This window comes from Gopherus evgoodei, chromosome 3 (genome assembly GCF_007399415.2).
Source record: "Gopherus evgoodei ecotype Sinaloan lineage chromosome 3, rGopEvg1_v1.p, whole genome shotgun sequence".
Lineage (NCBI taxonomy): Eukaryota > Metazoa > Chordata > Testudines > Testudinidae > Gopherus > Gopherus evgoodei.
Genome location: NC_044324.1, coordinates 7,334,322 through 7,346,151, shown reverse-complemented (window position 1 = coordinate 7,346,151; position 11,830 = coordinate 7,334,322). Strand labels below are relative to the sequence as shown.

The 11,830-nt window shown below is 47.3% G+C and overlaps 1 protein-coding gene and 1 long non-coding RNA gene across 2 annotated transcripts in view; one reads left to right on the top strand and one right to left on the bottom strand.

The window, feature by feature from the left end:
- Positions 1-1,112: 1,112 nt before the first annotated feature.
- Positions 1,113-9,761, bottom strand: LOC115647939. Its single transcript, XR_003999414.1, has 3 exons — positions 9,749-9,761; positions 8,794-8,799; positions 1,113-1,198 (listed from the first exon to the last, which is right to left on the bottom strand). It is a non-coding gene; the product is annotated as an uncharacterized LOC115647939 (long non-coding RNA).
- The window catches only part of ACVR1B (activin A receptor type 1B), a 23,888-nt gene continuing 18,660 nt past the window's right edge, over positions 6,603-11,830 (top strand). Inside the window, exon 1 of the mRNA XM_030554891.1 lies at positions 6,603-6,642. The gene's annotated coding sequence lies outside the window, so the exon portion shown is untranslated. The remainder of the gene's footprint in view (positions 6,643-11,830) is intronic.

Genomic DNA, 11,830 nt, shown 5'->3' with positions numbered 1-11,830 from the left:
GCTGCCCGCCCACAGCTCCCCCGGTGACAGCAGCCAGGAATTCCCCGACGGGCGCAATGTGCAGCGTGTTTCTTGTATTCTGCAAAGGATGGTACTGGGTTAAGTCCGGGTTAGCGTCCCCACCCCACCTTGCTGCTGCAGATCCCAGACACCCTGTTAGCTCATAGATACTCCCTGCTGTAAGGGTACTTTGGGTGCATTCGCTTCCGTGGGAAGGGGAGTCACATCATCGTATTCCAAGCAAACCTGCTAAAGATGGGTCTGAGCTGCTGTGTCCGGCCCTGGCCTTGTCTCCTGTGGAGGCCTTTCCATCTGTGCACACTGGCCGTGCAACGTGGCTGTTCTGACGGGGTGTCTTTTCCCCTGCATTTTGCACAGGTGGAAATGACAACACAAGGTGCAAGGCAGGGCAGAATAAGACCCCAGGTCTCCCTAAAGGCAGCCCAGACTTCCAGCCACTGGAGGGGCCCACCTGGCACTCCCTTGTCTGTTACAGACAGAGGAGCCCAGAGGGACACTCCAGGTCCGTAAGGGACGCAACGTAAGCCACATTTTACAGCCGCATCTGAACTCAGCCCGGCTTTGGGGGGCTGTTTGGAAGCAGCGTTCTCATCGGGGTCCCTCTCTGGTTTATCCACATCTGGAACCGTTTAGAGCTGGGACACCCCACCCCCAATGCTGCCCACAGCTGCCCTGCTGCTGTCATACAAATGCAAGGACAGCGCTGAACAGCTGCGGGGCTCTATTGCTGGTGGTTTCAGCTGCCCAGCTATCAAGGAAGATACAAGCATGAGCAAAATATTGTGGCTTTGTGTGTTTGTTTTTGATTAACAGAGCCAGGGCTCAGCCCAGAGATATTCTGAGCACCCTCAGCTTCCCTTGACTTCGCCTGGAGCCGAGGGTACTCACTGACCTGTGGGGGCAGGTCCCTTGTTGAACAGATCTGGGCAAGTTAAGGGCCTGAGTGTGCTCCCACTGCAGTCCATGGGCAGTTTGACAACCGCTTTCAATGGGGCCCAGCTGTGGCCCACAGCCTCCTGGCAGGTTGTCAGTGCAGCCAAACCCCTCTCCCCCTACCCCCGTGTGTCTCACACAGCTCAGTCATTCTGCCCCATTAGCACTGTGCTGTGACCAACCCTGATTGAAATCAGTGGCTCGTAGGCATAGATTAATGAAATACATGTCTGTCTCTGTGTATCTGATTGGAGTACAGCAATATCATGGATGTCATGTGCTAATGAGCCCCTGAGGAGCCTTCCTCTCCGTCTCAGGAGTATAAGGATAAGAGAAAGCACATTTCCTGGCTCTCCTAAACCCCAGGGGAACAGGAGAACTCACATGCCTAAAGGCAGGCACATGCTTAAGTGCCTTGTTGAATGGGGGCCTGAAATACCTTCCTCTTGTCACCTCTCTTGTGATGCTCACCTGGTAGCCATCACTATATTTAAGGCAGAAAAATAGTTCCCATTATACCCTGCCATATTCTTCTCCCTCCTTCCTTCCCCGGGGTGCAGCACCACAGAGATGTTTCAGCTAAAGAAGAAGCCAGTCTCCAAAGCTTAAGGCTGTTCAGATCTTGGAGATCAGTTTGGTCTCATCTGTACCATCAGTTTAAACAATGCCCAGAAAAACAGCTTTGGGTCCTATTCTATAGTTATTTATATGTTAAAATGTAATATATTGAATAAAATGTAAAGCGATTTTATCTCCTAAGCGCTGCAAAATCTCAGACTTTTGCCCAAAGTGAGATGTCAGGAGACAGGGAAAACCCTGCTGTCCAGAGCTCATGCATGGTCTTTATTTATGCTCAGAGTGTTCAACTCCTGTGAATAATGTCATATATCTCATTTGCATCCAAATCCTACAATAAACCTTGTTTCCAACCCATTTACAATCTTTTCTTATTATAGATTTGAGGTGGGGGGCTGATGTTGCAGCACATGGCTGCAAAATGAACCCCCAGGGGATTTGCCTGACCAGTTTGGAAAGATTTGAAGGTGTCAGAGTGTAATTAGCAAGGGAGGATTTGGCCAGGGCTAATGCCCTAACTTTTACAAAAAATCTGTCATAAGATCTTTAATGATCCATGAGTGGTCAAGACATTGGCTTTACTCCATGAGGGCTGTGCAATGGACTGGGTCAATTCTGTTTCAGTGCATTCCTACCCAGGAATACTACTACTTAGCACTTTTCATCTCAAGATCCCCACAGGCTGCGTCCAGGAGAGGAGCCCATTGTTATCTCCATTTTACAAAAGGAGGCAGAGGGAGGTGAAGTGATTTGCTGAAGGTCTCACAATGAGTTAGTGGTGGAGCTGGAAACAGAACCTGGATTTTCCAACTCCCAGGGCTGCATCCTGCTGTCTCCCCATGCAACTTCCTGTGGCATCTTCCCTTTTCTTTACAGATCCATCCACGTACTAGACTGGTTAATGGTGCCTGAACTTGGAACAGGATCACAGCAAATCATGGCCATGGATGCGGGTTTGTACAGAAAGGTGCTGTGCCTGATTCTGCTTTCACTTATGCCCGTTTCACACTGAGGTAACTGCACTGAGCCTCATCCACCCCCATTTAGATCACTACGAAGTGGCTGTAAATGGTTACCCAAGGGCAATGGAGAACCAGGCCAACAGACTTACCTCTGGTTTACACCAGCTTGAGTGAGACGGAAAAGATCTAGCCTCTCTCTTTTTATGCCTGGGTGAAAATCCCCTTTACAAAGAGCAGGATCTGGCCACTGGAATCAGATCTGCTGTGTGCGTTACTGTTCCTAGGAATTTACACCAAAAAAGGACAAAAAATGCACCGACAAAATCCAGGTCTTGTTTGCGACCACTGGAAATGGCCTATAACAACATTATTTAAACAGGATACTAGAGGCTTATTTAGCCTGCATCACCCAGCTCCTTATCACCAGATCCACATCATCTAGCATGCAGGAGTTTCCTGCTGATAGCGACACCCCGTAAGTCAAAAGCCGGGAGACAGATGAAAGAGGAACTTGCTCAGGAGATTTTGCTGCAATCATTCTTTTTTCCGCTCCCTGATTAAAAACCCGCAGGGTGGGTTGACCTTTCCTGGAATTCCTTTTTGGTTTTTACGGGTAGCCTTGCGAAACATACACCAAGCAATTGGCTGGTCTATCAGGCTTGTGATGTGCTCCTAAGATCCACCCACACGTCAAATCCCGCCCACTCATAGCCCAACATCAGATCAGTTTGTGCTGATCTGCATGATAGGGTCATTCCACTGTTTCCTTGGGTTCACAGAAATAGTGAACAAAGCCGACACTGAATTTGTCCTCACTGTTGTCCCCCGTTTCTCCCCTATAGCAGATTCCCCCAGAATCTCTCAGTGCCCCCAATGTCAGGGTTTCTGTATGTCCTGCCATTCCCTCCTTCCCCCATACCAGGGTCCCATGTTCTCGCATGCTCTCCTCACCATAACAGGAGCTCCATGTGGCCCTCTTTCCCCTACCAGTGTGTCAGGGTCCCCCATTCTCCTCACCATGCCATAGGCTCGGTATGTCCCCCCTCCCCAATTCCCCACTTCATTGTGATCTATAGACGAGTGCAAGGTGCTTGAAATTGTGGCTCTGCTAAACAGATGGCAGGGGCTCCCTATCTCCCATCTTAGGGGAGAATCATTACGGTTCCATCCATTGATGCTTAGAATATTCCCTTAAATTTTGGACTCAATTGGATGCCGTGGTTCAAAAGTTATAATGTTACAGCTAAAGAGACAAACTGGGCAAAGCTGTCATGCTGGGCCTTGCAAGCGCAGCCAATAAATTGCCAATTTATTCCCCTTTCCCTGACTTTCCCATCTAGATGGCGAGCTCCTTGGGGTGGGGACTGGCCTTAAATGTTCGGACAGTCCCTAGCATGTCACGGGAATTACTGCAAAGAAATAAATAACAACAGAACTGCTGCAAACTGTCCCCTTCCCGCTGCTCACAGTCAGCCAACAGCCAAGTACCTGTGCAAACATGCCCTAATCTTCCAAATATCACATATTTTAGGCTGAACGATGATTGGTCTGACAATCTGTTGTGAATGTTCAGTTGCTCGGCATTCATCATTCACCTGTTTATAAACTTTTCATCATCCAGGAAAGCAGTTAAGTGCCTGCTTAAATCTGTCCCCACTCCAGTCAGCAAGTACATGCCTGAATGCTTCCCTCAGTGACAGGAAGTTTTGTGAATCGAGGTCTTCATCAAGGTGCAGCAACAATACTATGTAACTAAGGTGCTAAACCAGACTCCCCCATTATTGAATGTTTGAAGGATGACCGATAGACTGAAAAAAGTCATTGCAATTCTTCAGTATAGATTTAGGACCAACCACTATTCACAACAACCCGGATTGGTCCACAGTCAATTCACTAACTGGAAAAGAAGGTATGGTCCAGATCTTCAAAGATATTTAGGTGCCTAACTGCTGTGGGAGTTAGAAGCCTAAGGATCCTTGAGTGAAAAAGGTCCAAGAGCTGTACAGGTCTAGGCCTAGCTAACTGCAGCCCCCATATTCCTTTGTAATTTCCTAGCCTCGGCTTCTCTTTTGTCTCATCTCAGGAAGATTTGGGAGGCCAGACTTTCAAAGGGCTCAGCTCTTATTTGGCCCCTGAACAGAAGGCCCATGCATTTAGGAAGAGCTGCATGAAGCCCTGGCGTGAGTATGAGCCGATCAGCTAGCCGACTCCAAGGCAAAGTCAGCCATAGGGAATAACTTAAAGAAACTCACCCCAAACGATCTATTCCCAGCCTGTAAACATTCATTATAATGTCCCCAACCAGCAGATGGGTTTGCCCTGTATCCTCATCTATATATTTATTCCTATGGTTTTACGATCATTTTCTGCTTATGGGCCTGAGTTTGCAACATATGGGGATCTCAGCACCTTACGGGTATTACTGTTGCTTTGGGATCTTTGTATGTCTGCACACACATACACACATGCTTTAGGAACTCAGCAAATTAATCATTGGCTCAGCCTCCAGCAAGAATTTAGGATTTTTTTTTTCTGGAATGCAACAATTGGTAGAGTAAACCCAGCACACCAAGTCCCCAGAGACCCATAGATCCAGGCGTTCGCACTAAGCAGGAGGGGAGGAAAAAGAGCCCAGCAGTTTGCAATGAAATGTGTTTTAATTGGAATGCCAGAGATTCCACTGGTGCCTCTGGGGTAGCAATGGAATGGTCTGGGATGTCCAGCCAGCCAGCCTCAGGCTCACATTGCTGAGTTTGCCTGCATTTAGCATGTTCCCCTGCCAGGTTTGCTGCATGCTGGGGTCTGAAAATAGCCCTTCTGGCCAAGGGTGGGGGGATCCAGTATCACTGTGTCTGCAATGCAGTGTTGGGGCGGGGGGGGGGGGAATAGAGTATTACTGTGTCTGTAATGCATTGTAATGGTTGTACACAGTGGAATCCTCTCCACCTGTATTGCATACGGTGATATTGACTCCCTCCAAGGACATGGGATATGTAGATTTGCCCCATATGATCAGTGCATCCCCCGTGTATTGCCCACGCTGTACACAGCCTTCCCTACATGCATTGCATGTCTGTGTGCGCCCCTATCGCTCCTCTCCCTCTTTGTACACATGACACTAGTTCCTTCCAGGTATATTTGTTAGTACGTAACACCCATGTGCATTGCACAGACATGGCACACTATTCCATGTGCACCGCACACAGAATGGCGTTGGCTTCTCCTGCACTACACTGCATGTAACAGTACACCATGCACATCATAGACTCATAGACTCTACGACTGGAAGGGACCTCGAGGGGTCATCGAGTCCAGTCCCCTGCCCTCATGTATAAAGACACTGGCTCTCCACTGGGTGTCGTGCATATACATGGCTACACATTGCCCCAGCATGCATTTGCACAACCATTGTACACCATCTGCACACACATGGCGCCCATATCCATTTGCACCCTACTGCACATTCGTTCCATGTCATTTGCCTAAACCATGCCCCCCATATTCGTGTGCACACCCATGTGCATTGAACACATGCTCTTGTGCACATTTGCACACTCATGTGCATTGAACACGCTCTCATTAACATGTGCACACCCATGTGCATTGAACACACGCTCTCGTGCACATTTGCACACCCATGTGCACTGAACACACGCTCTCGTGCACATTTGCACACCCGTGGCCTCAGTGTCCATCTCTACACCCACTGCCCCTCGGGCATTACCCACTGACACACACACACACACACACACACACACACACACACACACACACACACACTCCTACACTTGCCTACACGCCCGTTGCCCCCCTGCCCGCGCACACGGAGCACGCACGCTCGTTCCACCCTCCGGACGCTGCCTGTTTACTGTCGGCGGACAGCTGCTTTCCCAGCCCCCCCCTTTAAGGCCGCGGCCCCGCCCTCGGCCCCTCCCCTTTAAGGCCCGGCGGCCCCGGCGGCGCTGCTGGCTGGCTGGTTGGCTCGCGCTCGCTCGCTCGCGCTGGCCGGGCCCGGACGGGAGCGAGGCTGCGGCGGTTGCTATGGCGGAGTCGGCTCGCGCTGCCGGCCCCTTCCCGCGCTCGCCGCTGCCGAGGGCTGCGCTCGCGCTGCTGCTGCTGCTGCTGCTGGGCGGGCCCGGGGGGGCCCGGGGTGAGTGCGGGGCTGGGCCGGGGCCGGGCCCGGGGGGGGCCTGTCGGGGGTGCAGCCATTGACGGGATCTCCGCGGGGCAGGGGCGCCCCCTGTGTGTGAGGGGCTGTGAACGGGGGGGGTCTCCGCGGGATTGGGGGGGCGCCTGGGGTCTGTGTTCCCTGGGGGGGGGGGAGCGCCTGGGGTCTGTGCTCCCTGGGGGGGGGGGGAGCGCCTGGGGTCTGTGCTCCCTGGGGGGGGGGGGAGCGCCTGGGGTCTGTGTTCCCGGGGGGGGCAGGGGGATTGGGGGGGAGCACCTGGGGTCTGTGTTTGGGGGGGCAGGGGGATTGGGGATGGGGTGCTTGGGGTCTGTGTTTGGGGGGGCAGGGGGATTGGGGGGAGCGCCTGGGGTCTGTGTTTGGGGGGGCAGGGAGGATTGCATGGGAGCACCTGGGGTCTGCGTTGCCTGGGTCAGGGTGCTTGGGGTCTGTGTTACCTGGAGGGCTGGGGAGCATTGGAGGGAGTGCCTGGGGTTTGTGTTGCCTGGGGGAGGGTAGGGAGGATTGTATGGGACTGTCTAGGGTCTGTTGCCTTGGGGGGGCATGTCTGTGGGAGGAAGGGATTGGGGACCTTGGCTTAACTTTCATGAGTGAGACATAGGGATGGGACAGAGAGGCTGGGTTGATACCGTATTTAGTGGAGGGAGCCTAATTCTCATGGAGGCTAAGGAGGTGCAGGGCTAGGAGGAGACTCTGGAACCCACTCTGTGGGAGGCTGGCAGGAGACTGGTGGGCTGTGGGGACTGAGGGTACTTTGCAAGGGGGAATTTGAGGAGCTACATGGCCTAGGTAGGTGATAGGGGAATTGGATGTGTCACAGGGTTTGTGTGTGTATTGGGGGACTTTCCATGAAGGTGTAGGTTCTCCTCTTTGTGGTGGGAAGGTTTGGAATGCTCCTTTTGTGTCTTTGGAAGCATAGAAGGGAAATGAAGACTTGTAGGACTCTACCATGGGAGATTTGGAAGGCTATCTTCACTAAGGGTGTGGAAAAATGCTTCACCATAGGGATCACCCTCTTTAGAGAAGAGGGGAATTTGGGGAGCTGTTCAGGGTATGAGTTCTCTTGTCCTCAGTGGACAGATATTTGTGGGTAGGAGACTCCTACCTCATAATGGTGGCTAGTGGTGTCTCAAAATTCTCTTGTCTTTGATCTATGGAATTTCCAGGGCTTGTATTGCCTTGGTTTATAGGGTCTGTTTGGTTTCAGAGTGGTAGCTGTGTTAGTCTGTATGAGCACCTTAGAGACTAACAAATTTATTTGGGCATAAGCTTTCATGGGCTTCAACTCACTTCATCAGATGCATGGAGTGGAAAATACAGGAGCAGGTATAAATACATGAAAAGATGCAAGTTGTCTTACCAAGTGTCTTTTAATGTATTTATACCTGGATCTGCTTGGCGACCCACCAGGATTGGCACATGAATAGAGAGTAGAGTGCTGGTATCTGGAAGTACCACTGTTACTCTAGAGTCTGTGCAGAATGTGTGGAGTGATCTGATTATTATGCAAATTTAGATGCACAGCATCTTTATTTTTTTAGGAATTAAAATCAGAGGTTTTAATATTATTTCCCTTGAATTATATTTTAAAATGGCTCCTTTCCAAATCCTCACACTCCTGGGGACCAGCTCCCAGTAATTGTGGGAGGAATGATACCTTTGTAGAGGAGACCAGAAGCTTCCAAACCACTTTCAGTACCGCAACACTTGTAGATGTCCATTATGCGGCTGGAGGAAATATATTCTCAGTTGTTTCTGTGTGATTTTATCAGGTGTTATTATTTCTTTTAACCTGTGGGGATCCTTTTACTTAAGGCCAAGTGCTGCTGCTTTGATTTAAAAAATAAACAAACTGAAACTTGTGCTGGTGAAAGGCATCAGCTTGTTTAGGCTGAAGACTGATGCCTTCCTTCTATTTATTGACTGAGTTAGTATAGTACTAGCTTTCCTGACAATCTGCCTCAGCCCTGGCTGCCTCTGAGCTCGAGGCAGAGGATAGCTGCTTCTTCATGGCCCATTCAGTTCTTGGCCTCTGGAAAATTGCCCACCAGAATGTTAATAGGGATAGCTGCTTGTGTACAGTAACTTGAATAGGTGTCCAATGAGAGTTAAGACCCACAGCTCATTTTGCCTATATCAGACAGTAAAGACCTCAAAAGTTTTACAGGCTCAGATGTGTTGCTAACCTGTGAAGCAGCAGATAATGTATTTGACATTTCTGATTAAATTGCTGTTAATACAGATGCACTTGAGTAGAGGATAGGTATATGATTTTTTTTAAAACTCAGAATGACCTATAGCTGCAGAAATTTGCATCAGCCACCCTCTTTGAAATCCATCAAAGGTCTTCATCTTGCATCTTCCATAAAGTTTGTGCATATAAAAATAAACAGGAAATGGATAATTGACTTCCTGTGTTTTGTGGAAATTAACCTGTTTATCTGTAGTTTTGATATTGTACTTTGTATAGCTGCCTAATGTTTCCATTAAGCATCTTTTGTGTTTTCATTCACGCTATGTGTGAAAGGTGTTAGTGCAGTATGGTCTTGTGGACAGGGAAGAAGGTGTGAGTAGGTCCTGATGTTTGTGGAAGGATAGTTATGTGAACAAGCAACTAATTCTGTAGAACAGCACAAAAAGATGATAGGAGACAGTCTTTCTACACTCCCTGCCATTTCTTATTCCACACAGAATCTAAGGCTGTTTGCTGCTTAAGAAGGCATTATGTAAACTTGGTGTGCCTTAACAAACAAGGTCTCAAAGCTTTCTGTTGCACCCTATATGTGTTTTACTTGAGAATCTAACAGCTTCCTGTTTCATTGTGCATTGTAAAAAGAGCCTAGTTCACACAGCATTTTGAAGATATAAAGTGCTATATGCATTAGTAAATAAGACTTACAAAAACACCCTCCTCCTCCCTCCCTGGTTATCTCTAGTATAGTGTTATGTGGGATTTTTGTTTGCTTCTTTTGAATAAAGTACTAAAATGTTCTGCAGTCAACAATCTTGCACAGGTAGATCCTATGACTAACACCTGCTTAAAATATACATTTACCCAATTAAATCAGACTAGCTCTGAATGGTACATAATTCATTTTAGAACTCTTCAAGAAAGATTTTTTTCTAACTGGGAATTAAAAACCGTCCAACAGGCATTCATGAACTCTTTTAAACCACTTGGCCAGACAACTCAGACTTTTTTTTCTTTGGGTACACAATCTGTTGCCAGCAGTGGATGCACCGGAAACCACTGTTGCGAAAGGAGTAAAGGGAAACATCAGTTCTGAAATAGCAAACAAAGTTCACAGGGTGTCAGCTAGTGGGAATGGTTTCTCTTCATGTGTCCAGGGAGTAATTATCCGAGTGGAACAAGAGAATTAAGTTCTCTTTTGTTTTTGCATTCCAGTGGAGTAAGCTGTGATGAGGGAATTTCTGTGATTGAAACCCCCATTAACAGTAAATATTGTAAGTCAGATCATGGAGTGTGAGTAGATGTGCAGTGATGGGATGGCTCTTAGGTCCTATTTGTTTCAGCAATAACGTTTCTGTTTAGATACATGCTTGTTGCCAAAGCCTCTGGGCCTACTTACAGTGATAAACAATATTTTTAATATATCACATCAATAACTGTCAGAGTTTGGGCCCTAAGAACTGTCAGTGACTGAACATCTTTGCTTTGCTATAGAATTGACTTTTATAAGAAGCTTTCCTAATACTGAAGCATGGATTTGGGCTTCATTAAACTTATTGGTCTCATAACAAATTTTAAAAATTTAAAATTAGTTAAGGCTAAAGTGGGAGTGTGGAACGCAGATCCAGCATTCCTTTTCTGACTTGAAGAACAGCAGTCACAGAGACATCAGGCCTTATTTTAATTAACATTCAGTGTATTCAAATAACAATGCATTTTAAAGAAGTGAATTGAAATAAGTCAGTCCACTCAGAGGCTGTCACTTTGTAATAGAGGTTGGTACTGCACAGTGACAACAGCTCACTGTAATAGAAAGTGCATGCCAACTGCATTTTCCCCCTGTATGTTTTCCATTCAGTAGCATTGCTTTAATATCCAGTTCAGTCTCTGTCAGAGTACTATAGCCAGCTTCTGGAGTCGTATGCACCCAATTTTTCTGTTGTCCCTTTTTATTTCTAACTTCATTGATTCTAGTGTAATTTCTAGTTTCTACAGAATTTTAATATAATCTAGAAAATGATTTAAGAATTAACTAGTGGTAACAAAGTAAAATGTAAAATTAATAGCAATTGGAAAGCAGATTTAAGAAACAATTGCAAGGGACAAGAGACATTTGCAGATGAGATTTGGAAGTAGATGGAAAGTTGAAGAGGCACCAAGATGTAGGAAGTCTGTTTCAAATGGTGGCATCAACAGAAGAGAAGGCTCTTGCACCAGTCCTGTCATGATTGTGTGGTAGAACAGAGGTATGCACTTGCTGGAAGAGTAAAGAAACAAGGTCTGTGAAGGAGGCTGGAATGGGTACATGGGTTATTTGTTTCAGAGTTGAGTTCTAATGTGGAACAAGTGAGGTGGCTTGAGAATCAACAGTGGTATGCTACTGTTTCTTAGTATGAGAGAGAGGGTGAGCAGCAGCATTCTGTACCTACCAGACTCTAGAACTTGGACTTGGTAATGCCAGCTGCTGTGGGCACAGAGAGTTGCAGTGGTCATGATGAAAGTAGTGGGATGTATCAGGAACTAGCATGGATATGAGCTTGATTTTTTTAGACTGATTTTCTGTACTCTTAAATTTAAAACAACAAAGTCTTCTGCCTAGTTGTTGTTTAACTTTAACAAGGTCTGGCCAACTTGATGACAGTGACCAAAATTTTATCTGGCATAATTGTCTCGTTGATTTGAACACTAGATTTTAGCAAAGTATAATCAATTTTGCAATCTATTAGATAAGTCTTGAGTATCGCTTGTCCTTATGTTTTGAGAATGAAACCTTCATTGTGTCCTTGAACAGCCACTAGGCTTGCGGCCACTGTCATTCTGCCCCATGCATGACACAATTTATGCATGGGACTGGCAGATAGGAACAATGGATTCTGTTCTTAGTCCTGCAGTGGACTCACGGTCTGACCTTGGGCAAGTCATTTACAGGTGACGCACTGATTTTTGTGTCCCATTTTTGTT